Source organism: Castanea sativa, chromosome 3, assembly GCF_040712315.1.
Source record: "Castanea sativa cultivar Marrone di Chiusa Pesio chromosome 3, ASM4071231v1".
Taxonomy (NCBI): Eukaryota; Viridiplantae; Streptophyta; class Magnoliopsida; order Fagales; family Fagaceae; genus Castanea; species Castanea sativa.
The window spans coordinates 55,027,132-55,045,523 of NC_134015.1; the positions used below are offsets into that span (position 1 = coordinate 55,027,132).

The 18,392-nt window shown below is 32.4% G+C and overlaps 1 pseudogene; it reads left to right on the forward strand.

The window, feature by feature from the left end:
* Window positions 1–1,837: 1,837 nt before the first annotated feature.
* On the forward strand, window positions 1,838–11,101 carry LOC142629190 (mitochondrial uncoupling protein 3-like; annotated as a pseudogene).
* The last annotated feature ends 7,291 nt before the right edge of the window (window positions 11,102–18,392 follow it).

Genomic DNA, 18,392 nt, shown 5'->3' on the forward strand with positions numbered 1-18,392 from the left:
TTGTTTTCATATAAAAGTTGTTTTGTTGTTGAGAGACAACACATGGACAAAGGACCACATATAGCACATGCAAAACCAGATTCCCAACAAATTCATAGGGACCACACTACCCACAGTTCACAAACAAGTGTAATCATTGACAAATAAACTTGATTCTTTTAGGTATACGCATTATATAAACAATCATAGCAGTACATTAGTACATCCTAAGCGATTCTACATATAAATAGCAAAATGCACATTTAACATACGCCAATTTTGAGAAAATTGTACAAACCCTAACTACGTGGGTGGGTCGCGATAAAAAAAGCCATTAAGAACCCAAATGCAAATCAACAACAGTCACACATACCTTCCCTAGCTTCGATGTTGCGAAACTTGTGTTTTCTCCCCCTCTAGACACTCCAAACCACGAAGAACACCGTAAGTCTCTCTCTCGAAAAGTTTCTGAGTTTTGGATGTTTTGATTCTCGTTATGTTGTGTTTTGGGGTTAAGAGACGTTTTGTAACGGCTGGGCTTGAGGTGGGTTACGGAGATTGACGGAAACATACCACAGGTGGGTTAAGTGATACTATATAAACCACGGGTAGGCAAAGTGATTTTCGCCTAAACTAGAGGTAGGTTATGTGTAATTACCCCTTTTTTATTATACTTATAATGTTATCCAATTTTAGAAAAAATTAATAAAAATGATTGATAATTTGATATTATGCATACAATTTTCAAAAATTAATTCAAATATTCATTTGTTAGATTGTTAAAGTCCAATAATCACATTCATTATTAGTATTACATTAGTTTGTAAACATTTTATAAAAGAAGTCGTTATAACTTTAGTATTTTTTTTTAAAAATTAATCCAAGCACAATACTAAGAATTATGATAAGTAGAGTTGGAGCGCACACTGAAATTGAACATGTGGCTCCTTAACAACTTGTTTTTCAGTGAATTGATATTGATGTTGTTTTATAATTGAGCTAGTAACTTAATTTTGGTGTCCATTTGGTCTTAGCTTATTTGTCTTTTTGCTAAGTATTATTTTTATTAAAATTTGATTATAGTATATTTGTATTTTCAAAATATGAAGTTCTAAAAATTGTACATTAAAAAAATAAGCTAAAACTAAACAAAAAAAGCTATTGTAAGATTATATGGCGTTCAAGTTTGGTACAAGCTTGTCACGAGTTCACCCACAAGGCAAGAGGCGGTTAAAAGTATGTGGTTAAACAATTAAATTTATCATATTTTAATAATTTAAACTTTTGGGACAATCGACAATTTAATATGGTATCAGTCTCTTCTACTCAACCTTGCAGAGGCAACCTAAGAAGCTAAGTTAAAACTTAGTATATTTATACCAAACATAAACAAAGCCATTCATCAAGTCTGGTTTGACTCTAAACAGCTCAATTCAAATTTAGGATCTGTTTGAATACCGTTTATTGTTGAAAACTGAAAACTTATTGCTGAAAACACTGTAGCAAAATAATTTTTAAATATGTGAATAGTGCCGTAGGACTCAGTTTTAACTTAACATTTATTGAAATTCATATTTGCGGGTCCCATAAACAGTGCACAGGACCCATGAAAAAAACGCCAAATGCAAACTCTTTCATTTTTCAGTGCAATCCAAATTCAACCTTATAATTGCCAAAGACTCATCATCAGGCCCCATTGGGGCCTCTCTTTTTTTCCCTTCAAAAACCCATTTTTGAGGTCCAAACCCGCTAAAACATAAGAAATGAACAACAAACGGCACGTCGTTTATCCACCGAAAACACAGGAAAAAAAAAAGGTTTTAATTAAATGAAGCTTCATTTGCAGACACACGGAGATTTGAGAGTGAGAGTGAGAGTGAGAGTGAGAGATGAAACCAAGCGAAGAAGAAGAAGAAGGAGGTCAGCTCCGGGCCCACAAAAATACCCACGTGAAGCTAATGCTGACGTCACTCTCAGCCATGGCTGCCGAGACCTCGACCTTCCCGATTGACCTCAGGAAAACCAGGCTTCAGCTCGAGCTCGAGCTCGAGGACCAACGCGTTCCGAGTGGCCACGGAGATCGTTCGGGAGCAAGGCCCGCTCGGGCTCTACAAGGGCTTGTCCCCAGCGATTGTCAGACACCTCTTCTACACTCCCATTCGGATCGTAGCTTACGAGAATCTCAGGAATGCGGTGGTCTCCGCCGACGGTGATGGTAGTGGTGGTGGTTCGCTTTCTCTCTCTGCCAAAGCTCTCGCCGGTGGCTTCTCCGGTGTCATTGCTCAGGTAACACCCTCACCCTCTCTCTTATTCCACCGTTTCCACCGTCGGAGAAGTTGAACTAGTTCGAACTCACGACATACTCATGTTTTTTTTTCGTGTACGTCACTAATCGCAAAAAAAAGAAAAAGAAATTCAAACATTGGTTTTTTTAAGCTCATTTGTAATAGTAGTAGCTTTACAATTTTCCTTTTGGAAATAAGGAAATGAAGTAGGTATTGTAGTAAAGACCTCAAATTTTTTTGAACTAAGAGTTGGTTGCAAAATAGGACTATAGAAGTGACTCAAAACCGCAAGTGTTTTTGCTAGAAAATGTATACCTTTGGAGCTAATGTAATGAGCTCTTTGCTGAAATGACACTTCCTTATTTCATGTAATGAGATAGAGGGTGAGGTCATCACATCAAGACTATTGAGTATATATGTGTGAGTGAAGTCTCACGGAATAACAGTAAGAAGAATGAGTGGTTAATATAACATAGTTGAGCTTGTACTAATTGGGTTTAAGCCTTTAGTTTAAGTGTGTCTCTATATGTTACAATAACTACTCGAAGAGTCTTCCAAAGGTGTTTATCTCTACACCAAAGACCCATTAGATACATAGGTTACCTTGTATATAAGTCATTCAAAGCTGCAAGTGATTGGTGGTTCAGAAAAGTTTGTGTAAAATTGTGATGGGTGCCCCTTGAAGGTGTTAATGAAGAAGTTACGAGAGTCTATTTTGGTAAGAGAAAAAATTAAGAAAACTTGGTAAGGTTTGAGGGAAACTGGCCCCCTAAGTCCTAATATACTCTCTGCAAACATTTCCATTTACTGCTACCCAATTGCTACAATTAAATTACTGCCAATCAACGGACAATAATTGTTCTAAACTAACTCAAATCCAAGTTATCCAACAAGTTACTTCAAAAAAATATGACTTAATGAACACTTACCATGACTGTAGATTATCAACCCCGACTTGTATAGAATCAATTGAGTTGTTTTTTAGGGTCCTCTGTTAGATGGTGATATTTTGCGGTTCTTCAATTAAGCATTACATATTTCTAGAAAACAGAAAACTATTCCTGGCATCACTTTAGAATATAGCTGATAGTCTTGGAGTTCCTATTTAAGGATGAGAAAGAATCATCCTGCATTCCTCTTAATTTGACAGGTAAATCTTAGACTATTCATTAACTCCATAGAGGGTATCAACTGGCTAAAAACTTGGCCTGATGGAATGGGGGAATATGATCCTCAATCTCTTTTTTCCTCTTACAGAATATAATACATCTTACCCCTCCTTATGAGTGTACTTTTTTCGAAGCACTGGCTCAGAAAATATATTATTGGCTTCGTCAGTATTGAGTCTGCTTATACTATTCCACCAAAAAGATTTCTGAGTTTAAAATGATCAATATGTGAAACTAGAACAAATTATTACTGAGATTTGCACGGGAACATATACATTTATCTGGTGTTTCATTCGTTCACCGGGCCTTAGAGGTCTTAGGCATCTTTAAAAGCCAACTGTAGCTTTACTTTCAAATGATTCATGTCATGTCCTAAGTGGATGAACACATGAATGCTACAAGTTTAATGATATTTTAGTAACCAAATGATATTAATACCTGCTATAGTTCTTGGTTCAACAAGAAAACCTGTTGATTAATTTGTTTAGTGCTTGGCATAGATGTTTGATGAGTAATGGTACTTCTCTATTTGCCATTAGTAGTGCAGGTAGTGGCGAGCCCTGCTGATCTTGTTAAGGTGAGGATGCAAGCAGATGGCCGTTTGGTGAGCCAAGGACTCCAACCTAGATACTCAGGCCCTCTTGATGCTTTAAACAAGATTGTGCGTACAGAAGGTTTTGGAGGACTTTGGAAAGGAGTTTTCCCAAATGTACAAAGAGCATTTTTGGTGAATATGGGAGAATTAGCTAGGTTGGAGGAACTAATTAACTCTATTCTTAACAAATGCTTAAGGATGATAATTCGAATTGTCATATAATGAGTTGAAGGAGGTTCACTTAATTAACTTGGTTTGAAATAAAATTATATCATGTGTGATATAATTTTATTCATTTATATATATATATATATATATCAAAGTAAACACATGTTTTCTATTATTAAAAGTATAAAAGTATATATCAAACATTTCTCATATTATATTTGTGTAAAAGCACTTTAATTTGACTAAAACTTAATGCTCAACATTATAATTTTTAATTATGCCAAATTATGTTATTATATACGAGAATACAGCTGTGAATTAACATTTATTTTAATTAGATGTTTTGCTATATAACAATACAATTATTAAAATCAACATTTCCATATATTTTATTTATGTTTGATGTTTTGATTATTTAATCTATTAATATTTTTCTATCATTTTGATAATTCTCTCTCTAGACCAAGAGAGATTCTAAAAAAAATAAATTCATTATATATTTAATTATACCAATATAAGAAAACAAGTAATTGCATTCGAAACAGGACCACAAAAATTTGCAAAGTATATATTAAATTATTTCGTGTTTGATAATCTTATAAAATTGTATTAAGACAACAACAATATGCAATTAAATTAAAATATTGTTAAGAAAAAAAAACAAAAAACAAAAAACCAACCCATATAGCTGTCCATCTACTCCTTATTCGAATCTGTAATATTCCTATACACACTTCTTTTAACTTTTTTTCAATTTTGATTTGTATGCCAAGTTTTCAATCTTCTTGAAAAATCTTGAAGTAAATGAAAGATGTACGTAATTAACTAGTTATGAATTTCATACGGCATATATTTAATTCTCTATATTACGAACTATGCCATGATTAGTTCTAGTTCAGTGGTGGCTCTATGAATTTTTTTTAGGATGGTTATTATAAAACTTAAATTATTCAAAATCTAACAAAAATCTAACTTCATATATTGATATAAAAAAAACACAAATACAAAAAATTTTACAATTCTATTTTTTGAGTTATCTTATTTTAAAATTGTTGCATAATAGTCTCATTATCAATGTTGTAAGTTACATTTCTTTCAAAATTTTAGTTCAATAAAATTTTTCTTTGACTTTTTATTTTTATTTATAAGGGCCTAATATATTGTTAGAGGGACTAAAATTTAAGGACAAAATTTGACTACAAAATTAGTTGTAACCTAAGGCTACAACTCTTACTAAAAATATTAGTATGCCTACATATTTTGAAAATCTAATTGTTGAATTGTGTGGTCTTTGTGTTATTAAAACACATGTCAAATTGCATGTCAATTGAATATTATTTACTATTCTATCCATAAACTTATTTTTTATGTTTAATTTTAGACTAAAAAAATCTCAAAATTTAAATATTTAATTGATGACATAGCTATTGATCTTTGATCTATTGAAATTTTGCAAGCATATGAAAGATACAAAATGTAAGACAATGATGGATTTGTCAAAATTCACATCTCTAATAAAAAAAAATATTAAGTGGAGTTGTAACCTTAATATACAACTAAATTTGTTGCCAAAGTTTAATTATGTTGGCCCAAAAAAAATTTAAAGTGGTCACTGTGAGGACACTAATCGGACTTATCCGCTTTGGGGAGCCAGTCCCTCATGGTTTAATCTCAAGCGACATGGGAATGTACGGATCTTCACCCTCTGGGGGCTTTACACCGCACTCCAGAAGCTTATAAACCATGAGTGGGAGGGATTTCTTGCCGATGTGGGACTGCGGTGTAAAGCCCCCAGAGGGTGAAGATCCGTACGTTCTCATGTCGCTTGAGATTAAACCGTGAGGGACTGGCTCCCCAAAGCGGATAAGTCCGATTAGTGTCCTCACATTAAAATGACCCTTTTAATGTGAGGTCACTTCCCCAATTAATCGGTTATTGTCCGCTTTGAGGAGCCAGTCCCTCACGGTTTTGTCCTCGTCCCCGAGTGCAGGCAGGATTTTCACCCGGACCAAGGGCTGGCCTTGTAATCGCAGGCTTGACACCAAGTCCCACATCGGTTAGAGAACCCTCCCACTCATGGTTTATAAGCTTCTGGAGCAACCATGAGTGTACCACTACCACACATGTGTTGTAGTGGTACACTCATGGTTGCTCCAGAAGCTTATAAACCATGAGTGGGAGGGTTCTCTAACCGATGTGGGACTTGGTGTCAAGCCTGCGATTACAAGGCCAGCCCTTGGTCCGGGTGAAAATCCTGCCTGCACTCGGGGACGAGGACAAAACCGTGAGGGACTGGCTCCCCAAAGCGGACAATAACCGATTAATTGGGGAAGTGACCTCACAGTCACAATATTTTTTTCAAGGTAAAAATCATAAAGTTCTAAAATTTATATATAATTTTTTTTTCTAAGATCCTGTGACCACCCTAGCCTCAACATGGAGTTGCCCTTGGTTTAGTTAGCCTTTTGTAAACTGAGTCTCTAAACAGTCTTTCTTTTAAGCATTAATAAATCTAAAAGAAGGGAAAATGAGAGACAGAGAGAGAGAGTTGTAGTTCAAAAGATATATGCTAGTATTCCAATTATATTTTTTTTGGTGTTACAGCAGATATCACTATGTAAGATTGAATCAAAACCAACGTACAAATTTGAAGAACACCATCTTGTTAAATTTCTCGAAGCGATTAAAATATATTCACAAAATTATGAATGTCCCACTTAGAAACTCTAAGAAGTACCAACCAATTGATCAATTACTACACTCTAGTAAGTACTTTAAACTTTTAAAGCTCTTTAACTTGTTACATGTTTATTATTATTTTTTTTGAAGAGCTTTTGCTTTACCATAACATTGAAAAATAACTTAAAACTAAAACTAGATATTAAAAAAAAAAAATTTTGGAGTAAAGACGGAAATTTTATCGATTCTCAAATATGCACAAACATAATTGCTTGGTATTAGTAACTCCAGGCTATAACATTGGTGTATTTATCCAAGTTTCAATATATATAATGAATTTACAACATATGTATGCTTATTTTTCAAAATGATACAAGGTAATTACCTTTTTTTTGTGTGAGAGAGATATGATGGTAACGAAAATAACAAATGCCTTTTGGGCATTCATTAATAAACCATTTTATGAAAATTTTTATTGGAAAATGAAAAAATAATTGATTTTTTTTATAGTATATATTTTATAATTTTTCATAAATTTTTTTCTAAAATGGGGTAATTACACTCCATTCCCTTGAGGATTGGGAAGATGACACTCCACCCCAAACTTAAAAGGAAAAAACATTTTTCACCTTTGACATCTATTTGACCAAATTTTGTTAAATTAATATTGAAAATGTTGTGTACTAATTTTCTCTTTGCTTAAGGGCAAGTTTCCAAAATTATCCTCAATTTCAGAATATGTTGTTTTAAAATTTTAATTAAAATGTATTTTAAATATTAAGTATGACTTTTACTTCTTCTTTTTTTCAATTTCAACGGGTTATGGAGAGTTTATTAGTTACATTCTTACTAACCATGCATGGTTAAACTTTTGCGAAGAGATTCTTATAAAAATTAAAAATATTTCACTACTAATATAAATAAAAGGAGGTGAGTGTTAATTTCTTCAAACATCAAGGGAAGAGAGTGTTTTTTTTTCTTTTCAAATGTGGAGTGAAGTGTCATTCCCTCAAACTTTAAGGGGGGAGTGTAATTACCCCTTCTAAAATTGATAATTAATAGATATTTTAAGAGCACCCGTTAACTGGACCTAATAACAGTATAAACTTGCTATTAATTAAATGCAAGCATGAAATTTTAAAACACTTTTGTAAAATTATTTTAGCCATTTATCTTATCTAAAGGCCTTTTATCAATTTAGTTATCAAATTGGTGTAACAATTTCAAAGATTCTTATATCATTATAATTTGCTAAATCCTTATATGTTTTTAGTTAAATCTATTTATTGTAAAATCATTGTACACTCTTGATGCAATGGTTACTCCACAAGTATAAGTGCTTGTGGGGTGTAGGGGTAAGGGTCGGGGTTTAAGTCTTCAGGTGAAAGTTTCACACACATATACACTTAAGCTAAAATAGAAATTTTATCTTGTGTAAAAAATCTATAACTTAAACTGTACTTTCTACAACAACCTCAAATGGGCATTAAAACACTAGAAAACACACCTCAAAGCTAGAGGTTTCCCAATGTTTGATTAAAAATAAGAATGATGTAGATGTTGAAACTTGAAAGGACATTTATTTTGTGTGTGTGTGTGTCTGTGAATTGTGATTATGTAATTTATTATGTGTGGTAAGTGCCACATTTTTTTTAATACAAGATAGAAATTCTACTCTAGCCTAATTTAAATGTATATGTGTGTAAAACTCTCTTCTAGATACTTGAACTCTCTGGCCATTGCCCCCCACACTCCACAAACACTTATACTTGTTTGTGGAGTGACTATTGCACCAAGAGTGTGTGATGGTGATAAGTGCCATAAATTGCTTTACCATAAATTGCTTTATTTTATGGTGTAAGTGCACAAATTGCTTTACAGCAATGTATGTACTTTTTCTACACCCATCTTTAGTGTAGCTGCTCTAAAGTTTGTGTATATTTATTATCTAGAGTAAATGATCCTAACAAATAAACAATGTTTATTTATGGGTAAACTACATATTTGATCTCTAACCTTTATGCTGAATGTCAATTTGGTCTCTAATATTTCAAATGTGTTAATTTGGTCCCTAATCTTTTGGTATTGTGTCAAATTTGTCCTTACTGTTAAATGGTAGATGGAAAATACTGACGTGGCTAATGTTCAATATAAAATATTGTTTTTAGGCCACATAAGACTGCCACCTCAACCGATACCTTGACCAAACATAAAATAAAATTAAAAAAAGACCCCAGCTTAGAAGAATCAATATTTCAACTTTTAAATTATTATTTTAGGAGATTTATTAAGAAAATTGGAATAAGCTGTCAAAAAGTTTGACAGCTTTTTCAAGTTTCCATAAAATATTTCTTAAAATTGATGATTAATATATGTTCTAAAGGTTTACATTAACGGGACACATAAGTTATTATTGAAATAACAATAATTTTCTTTATAGTATATTAATAATATAAGTAATGCTACAGTTACAAACTTTTTTACAACATTTTTACAATTGTTAATGTGGTCAATTTCATATTGGTTTCCACTTAACCTACCATTAACATCACTCTTTTATTTACCACTCACCACATCAACATTTTGTAATTAAAAACTTTCATAAAAAAGTTTGTAACTCTAGCATTATTCTAATAATTTTTAACGAGGAAAAAATTGTACTAGAACTTACCCTCTTATTATAAGTAATAACTAGGTTATGTTTGGCAATAATTTTTGTTTTCTATTTTCAAAAACTTGTTTTTGGGAATATAAAGAAATTTTTTTCTTATATTTTTGAAATAAAAAACATGTTTGGTTAGTTGAAATTTAAAAAAAAAAAAAGTTTTTTGAAGAAAAAAATATTAAAATATATCGTTACTAGAATTTGAACTTTAATGCTAATTCATTAAATGTGGTAGATTCGTTAAATTAAATTTGCATTTTCATTGACTTTTGAAAATTATAAACTGAAAACAGTTTTTTGCATGTTTTCAGTTTCCTTCACAAAATGAGTTTGGAGAACAATTTTTATTTTCTATCTATTTTGGGTTGCCAAACAAGTTTTTGAGTTTCAAAAATAGAAATTTGTATTTTAAAACAAAAAACAAGGAGAAAAAAACAGTTACCAAACATACCCTTAAATTGTCTAAACAAAAAAATATATAATAAAGCAATATATTAGAAAAAAAAAAATTCTATCTTTAATTAAAAAAAAAAAACAATCACACACATTTATTAAGGCCAAAATGGGTATTTGTCCTTTTTGCCTAAAACAAGTAGCAAAATGCCATATTTTAAAACTATTTAGCTATATGCTCATGTTTTAAACTATATTGAAAAATTCGATTTTTTAGAAAATCGAGTTATAAACAAAAAACTTCTTTTAAAAAAATTACATAAAACTCGGGTTCATGGATAGTAACTCAATTTTCATTAAAACTCAATTTTTTTTAAAATCGAATTTCAAAATAGGGACTTTTTACTAAATAATTTCAAAATATAATTATTTTACTACTTATTTTGGGTGAAATGGACAAATGCCCATTTTGACTTGCTGGGATTCGCCAAAATTTCTTCCCGTGGCATATAAATAGAATATGAGCTTCCTCCTGTACTCGAAGCAGCCGTAAACCATTAGACCCACGGCTTAACAGTGCTAACATTTATCATTTATGACATCAGTTTCTACCGAAAAAGATCAACCACCATGTGCCATTATTGTCAAATTGACAGTAATACACATTAAATTGTACTATCTTTTTTCTCTGCAAAAATTAATTATTTGTAGTATATTTAATTTGCGGTTTTTTTTGGGAGTACGATATTTTCTTTATTTGAAAAGATACTTGTGTACATTATTTTGAAAAGTTTGCTTTACTTTTTTAAAAATGATGGGTAAGGTTTTTTTTTTTTTTTTGGAGAAAGTTTCAATCTATAGTGTCTGATCTCTTAACACTACTCGAGAGCTTATTAGAGACTTAAAGAACATTGATATTGTTTTTCACAGTGAAGAGATTTGTTATGCAAATGAATACATTTCACAGTGGGACCATTTTACAGCACAGGTTGAGACAATGGATACACTCAAGTTCATTGAGCATTGCTTGACATCAGTTGATAGGCAAAAGCAACCATGCCTAATTTTTCTTGCACATCGAGTACTTGGTTATTCATCTGGTATCAGTTATGCAGTTGAAGGATCATTCGAGGAACCAATAGGGCGGGAGAGGCTGCAAAACTATTAAAATTGGTGATTTTCTTGGAATTGAAGAAGAAGTACTTATGGTGAGGACTTTTGCTTCAGAATACAGAAGTCTTAGAAAGGATGGTTATACCTTGGTCTAAAGAATCTCAGGGCAAGGTCAAAAGAAAAAGGCAGTTAATCATCATCTACTAACACTTCCGAAAGGGTCACTAAATGATCACTGGGTATCAGTTACTTCTGGAAGTGAGGAGAAGTGTCTTAAACATATGCGTAGAAATCTGTACGAAGAAAGTCTATTCAGATGTGAAAGGATATTGACAAAAGTACTCATTCAGCTTATACAAAAAATAAAAATGACTTAACTTGCACTATTTGTGGTAAAATCGCAAAATGATGGGCTTCTATAACTTTCATATGAATTAAAAATATTATTTTATATCCATTTACATGATTATTTGATCTCTTAATTGTTGTATTTTTCATTAATAATTATTTTTGAATTTATCAAACTATTTTTTTTTAAACGTGTGCTTCACATCAATCTGGTGCGCACTTGTATTGTGCCTAGGCTCCAACAAGCGTTTTCACTTAATTGTGCCTTGCACTTTACCAACACGAAAGAGTTAATAATAGATTTCAAGTTGTTTGAGTTCAAGCCATTGAATTTTACTTAAATATCAATTACATTTTTGCATTCACCCAAAAACAGTATCGAGCATAAAAAATTATAACATGTCTATCAATACAATAAACAAAAAAATAGAAGGGAGCACATGATGGCTTGTCTAAGTAGTTTGCCCTATGTTACCACAGTTAATATCTTCAACTCATCGTGTCTCAATCTCAACATAAAACATTTGGTAGTTTCCTTATTTTTCGCTCACATGTTATGGTACTAGCCTTACATTGTGTAGTACCAACATCACATGTGACTGTACTTTTGTCACATTCAATAGTTCCCTTATTTTTTTTTCACATTTTATGGTACCAACCTCACATTGCGTAGTACCAACATCACATGTAACTGTACTTTTATCACATTTGGTAGTTCTCCTTTCTTTTTTTCACATTTTATGGTACCAATATCACATTGCACAGTACCAATATCACATGTGACTATACTTTTATCACATGTGACTATACTTTTGTCACATTTGTTGGTTCCCTTATTTTTTTTCTCACATTTTATGTGTGTGAAGGTCCCTCTTGGAAACTTAAACCCTATCCCTTATCTCCACACTCCACAAACACTTATACTTGTGGAGTGACTACTGCACAACTTAACATAAAACTTATATCATAAAAAATTAAAAGGCACGTACAAATGTTATAATGGATAATAGAAATAATTTTAAAACTAAGATAGATATACCACACTAAGTCTATCTTCATCTTGTGATAATGACAAAAACACATCAGCTATTGATTTGGGTAAACACATGTTCACCTTGTGATTATGATGAAAATGCAACAACCTATTATGATATACCACCCTAAATCTCTTTCACACCATGCTGCCAGGACTGCAATGGCATTCACCACCCCCAACTCTATCATCATAGCCAAAAAATAAAGTCTAAGAACTCATTAGTCAAAAAAACATTTAGTGAGCAAAGCCATACTCTAGCTTGATGCACTGTAAGTACCAACTCTATTTCACTTGGATGAACTGGGCCATGACATTAGGCATCATTTTAAGAGATAAATAAATAATTACATACACTAAGGCAATTTGCTAAGAAAGATTCAATAACTATGTCAAAAGTTTAAAATTTCCTATTGCAGAAAATGAAGTCTAAGAACTCATTAACCAAAAAAACATTTAGTGAGCTAAGCCATATTATAGCCTTATGCATTGTAAGTGTCAGCACTGTTTCACTTGGATGAACTGAGCAATGACATTAAGCAACAATTTATAAGATAAATAAATAATTACGTACACTACGGAAATCTATTGAGAAATTAAGATAAACTTCAACTAAACTTTTTTAATGTGATTATCTTAAGAGGTTTTTTAAAAATATTTTGACTGAAGAAAACATTAAGGCAAATTGGGTAATTGACTTCTATAAATAAACTCTTCATCATCAAATCTACAAAGCATGCATGACACTTTTACCAACCACCAAGGAGTAAATAGTCTAATCAAAGGAAAATTCATTGGATGGACAAAACAAAAATGAAGCTTTTTTTTTTCCATGCACTTGTTAATCAGTTGAGACTGAGTACAATTCTTAAAAGGGAAAAATTATAGTACAATAACACCTATTTGATCTCAGAAGTGTAATTTTCCTTGGGTTCTAAAAAAACTGCTTCCATAGAATAAAGTCATGAGAAAGCTTTTGAATTCATTTGTGCAGCAAATTTATTTTGCAAACAATGACCATTCCACAATTTATAGGAAGAAAAAATATGAAATGGGAGTTCAGGTAGAAAAATAGAAGATTCATTTAGAAGAATTGAGGCGGGGTCTTGCCTTCACCTTCAATGCCAATTATTTTCCAAAACAATGTCTACATATATAACTTCATCGTACAATGAAACTTCTGGACCCTTGTGCTAAATTCCAAGACTCACTAATATAAGGACCAGTACCAAGAAAGTGAGCATAACTGGGAAATTAATATGGGGAACATGAAGAGAAAAGGTCTAATTAATAGCAATACTATATTTGAAATTTTACTTGGAGACCTAAACAGTTGGAAGAATACTCATTTGTTCACTTCTGTTTGATAGCTATTGTAATTCAGCATTCTTTCTTTTTCTTTTCTTTTTTAAGTCATAAACATTTTATTAGAAAGAAAATAGAGAAACCCTCTAATTTCTAAAGATTTTTTTTGTTAGAAATTACACACACACCTAGAAGGGAAGTGGCAATAATCTAAATAATTGCAAGCTAAAATGTAAATAATTTACCAAGTCTACAAAAGAGAAGGGACTGTAACTTTGCCAATACCAGTAGTCCACTCATAAAAAGACAACAATCATAAATACTTTAGTTGAAGAGTAAACATTAAACAACTCAATGCCATTAAATATGTGATTATTTAGCATTCAATTTAAATTATTTTAACAACTAATGAGTTTCTGTAATGGAGACTGAAAGGTGCTGGACTCATGTAATGTCGTAGTTTTCATATATGATATATCTAATAAAAGAGGATACTAACAATATGCCAACCATATAGCAAAAATAATTTCAAAAAGGTATACAACAGAAGTTTGAATACTTTCATTTCATTTTTTCTGATTATAAAAAATCAAAATCCTCATTGCAAGTAAGAATTCAATGGAATTTTTATATTCTCTACCAGAAAAATATTTCTCTCTTTCTTCCTCGTCCCAACTATTTCCCCAACAAAAGATAGACAAAAAATCTGGTTGCCCCTCCCCTTCAATAGGTAAAGCTAAATTGTAAGGGAGAAGTATCTCTGGATATTTGAAAAGGAAAAAAAAAACATATATAAGGCTTAGAAAAATATACGAATCCAGGAAGTTCAAGTTGCAAATAACATAGATGCCAATGAGCTTTAGCTCCAACTCAACTTTAACAACTCAGCAAAGGAAAAAAATTATAGAATAAAAAAAATGTGAAGGACTGGACTGTTGACACAGAAGTAATATACAGAATTGTTTGACAAACTCCATAAATTAGCGAAGCAACTATCAACTAAGGCTTCCTAAGTCATATTTAGCTGCCATGGGAGTAAACCCAAGCAAAAAAAACCAACAAACAAACTAAAAACTATAGATTGAAAAAAAATTGTGACGAAAATATAATATAAAAAAAAATATAGAATATCTAATTTGCAGTTGTTACAAAACATTGCAATGACTAGCATTTGGAAGTGCCACAAAAAAATCAGTATTTGAAAGAAATGAACAAGATAAAAATAAAAGATAACATTATTGCTAACATAGAGAACACAATCAAAAGGTTGGAAGAGGAGAACAGTGCAGCAAAAAGATCTATAATTCCAAATACATATATATCAGCCCACTCATATATATAACATTATGTTAGGCTTCCCTAACTATTTGTCAGCCCACTCATCCATCAGGATATTGAAATATAATAGGCTCATCAGTGAATCAACTTACTCTGATTCTCAATCTTGGCAAACTTGACCAAACATAAAAAGACCTAGAATGGATCCCCAATCTTTTGTGTACTCCAAGAATTAACAGAAGCATATTACTACAACTGTGAGTGCTCCCCACTATATCTGTCACCTGCTCACCTAGGAAACCCCATTTTCATCCCAATAATATGCCTCCAAAGATCTTTCCTCCCCAAATACTACGATCATTTGCTAGCGAAGCTTGGTTATAGGTACTTAGCTTCCTTATTCTAAACACTTCAACTTAGAAGGACAACAAGCAAGTTCCCAATCTGAAAGTTTAGATTTGTGTTAAAAACACAAAAGCTGTTTAGACCCCAAATTAATAAATTATGGCTCGGTTGATTTTACTCTAATTTAAACTAAGTGCGGAATAGAGTAAATACGAGCGAACAAACAATAAAATTACTTTAAGCCATATTCAACAAATCACAAGAGTAAAATGAAAGTTAAAAGAGTAGGGAAGAGAAATACAAACACAAGATAACACGCCGATGTGTTATCGAAGAGAAAACTGAAAAACTTGACGAAAAACCTCTCCACCGCCCTCCAAGCGGTAAATCAATCTACTAGACAATAAGTTAAGATACCCGAATAGCAAAAGACCCTCCAAGCCTAATCTACCCAGTGCACTTAAGCCCTCCAAGCTCCTACTCTAACGAGGCTTCTCGGAACCGTGTCTTGTCTAGCTTTCAAGATCCCGCAATGCGCCTGATTGCATCTGCCAAAGCTTGGCTTCTTCCAATACTTCCCAGCAGCACCAAAACCTCACTTGACACTCAGTATGGGTGTGGTAAGTGTTTGAGCTATCAACCTCTCAAGGATTTAGAAATGGAGAGTTAGGAGTAGATGAAAACCACAATGGATGGTGTAGAGAATTGTGGGTATGACAATCTCTCACTCTCAAGGATTTGTGACTATAGTTTTCTCTCTGAAAAGATCTCTACTCAATATGTGGGTAATGATGGTATATATAGTATGTATAAGGAGGTAGTGGAGTAGATATGACAAAATAACAAAACAGATTATTTTGAGGGTATCTCGCGGCAATGCCTTACCTGTGAGACACTCGCGAAAACCAATTGTCACCATTTGTTTTGACTCTTCGCATTCTAGTCATGTGCTGAGCACATGCCTCCCTTCATGGGAAGGCTACTCATAAGCTACCCGCGAAAACTTCTTTTGTCTTCAATAGTTGCCTTAAGTCTTCGCACTGTCTCTCTTACACACAACCTTTACAAATAAATCCCACATGAAATACATGGTACAAAAGATTGAACAAAATTACAATCAAATTTGACACGGAATTAAAGTCAACACAAAATAGTTATAAATTATAACTTTACACAATCCACCAACTGAAATTTGAACTTCTCATCTATAGCACCACTTAAGTCCACTGTAATTTTTCCAGCTATTTATCCACATGCAAAGGATTTGTAAAAAGACCAGAGAAAGGAAAAAAGCAAATAAATTGGATGTTTGACAAAGGCATGACTTTCTCTCTTTTTCTTTCTTCCATGTAAAGAACTGACTTCTATTAGCCACTAAATTTCAATTTAACTATTTTTGAGTAGCTATAGTACCAACAGGCATTATTTTGAAAATTCAAGCTACAGTACCATGTTAAAGAATGCCAGGGATAGGTAGAACTTAGCTGAGAGAGGACTTACAGGGACATAATGCTATAACAATCTCTTAACCTTTTTATTTTAATTTAATTAAAATAGCAGTATTTGTATTAAGGAACAAGACTACTAGTTCTTGTTGTACAAATGTTTGAAGAAGTCAGAGCCTTCCCCTAGCTAGACATGAAACTATTTTACTCTACCAGCCCAGTCTGCCAACTGAGTTGCCGCTCTATTACATTTTGTTACAAGCATAGTTGACAGACCCTCTCATTACAACAATTTATTTTTTTTATATTTATTATTATGCTTTTTTATATTATGGTGGTGGTCTTGGTAAGGGAAAATTATGGTAAAGCAATCATGGGTATTGAATTTTTTTTTTCTCAAATAGGAGGAAATTCTAAATCAACTTTCGAAAAAAAGTTAACAAACAACACCCAAATCTCCTATCAAAATAGTAAAAATAAAAACCCAAATCAATTAATAGCATTAGGGATTACAACAATGAATAAAACTAAAGACAAATCATGCATTGATAATCAATGAAACTTTAATAATCTATATATTAGTAGTAAAATCAACTTCGTCTGAGAGAGAGAGAGAGAGAGAGAGAGAGAGAGAGAGAGAGAGAGAGAGAGAGAGAGAGAGAGAGAGAGAGAGAGAGAGAGAGAGAGAGAAACCTATTTCAAATATCGTCGCCAGGCAGAGAACGGTCGATACTATTTCTTCTTTGGGTTTTATTTAGCTGCCCTAGGTTCTTGTGGTTGATTAGTAAGAGAAGAAGCTAATACAGGAGAAGCCAAATTATGGGTTCTTTAGATAAACCGAATCGGAAGCGTGATATAAAGTCCAAAGCGTGATAAAGAGAAAGAAGCATGATAGAGAGAATTTTGTTTTTCAAAAAGAGAAGCACACAGTGAATACTGGATTCTTTTCGTTTTTTTACTTATATATATAACTGTTTGACCAATAGCCAGTATTTACTCTAAATTACTCCAAATTAAACGAATGGTCCGGATCAAATTTTTATTCATTTAATGGTTTAGATTTAGGTGGGTATCATACCCCAAAAAAAAAGAGGGGGTATGGTAGAATGACCCTTACTTAATATATTATCCTTCAAATAAAAAAGATGAGTAACTTTCAATTCTATTATGTTTAATTAAACTCATACTAAGATAAACTGTTCAGTGATTTTCTTTTTGATCCGAGGCATAAATCTTACTATAGCTTAATCAATCTAAATGTATAAGTATATGAAACTTTCTCCTGAAAACTTAAACTCAAGCCCTTGTCCATCCTCCATCTCACAAGAATATATTTGTGAAGTAACCACTAACCATCACACTAAAAGTGCGCGATGATTATTAAGTCATTTTTAAACCCAACAATGTTTTAACTTTTAATTTAAGACATCAAATACTCGGGAAAAAAAAAAAACTTTTAGACATCAAAACATAAAATAATGAATACAGATATATAAATATATGTGATTAATATTACCCCATTTGGCAGTTGGGAACCTTTTTTTTTTGCCGAATTTGGCAGTTGGGAACTTGGTCCCAAAATCTACTGTCCA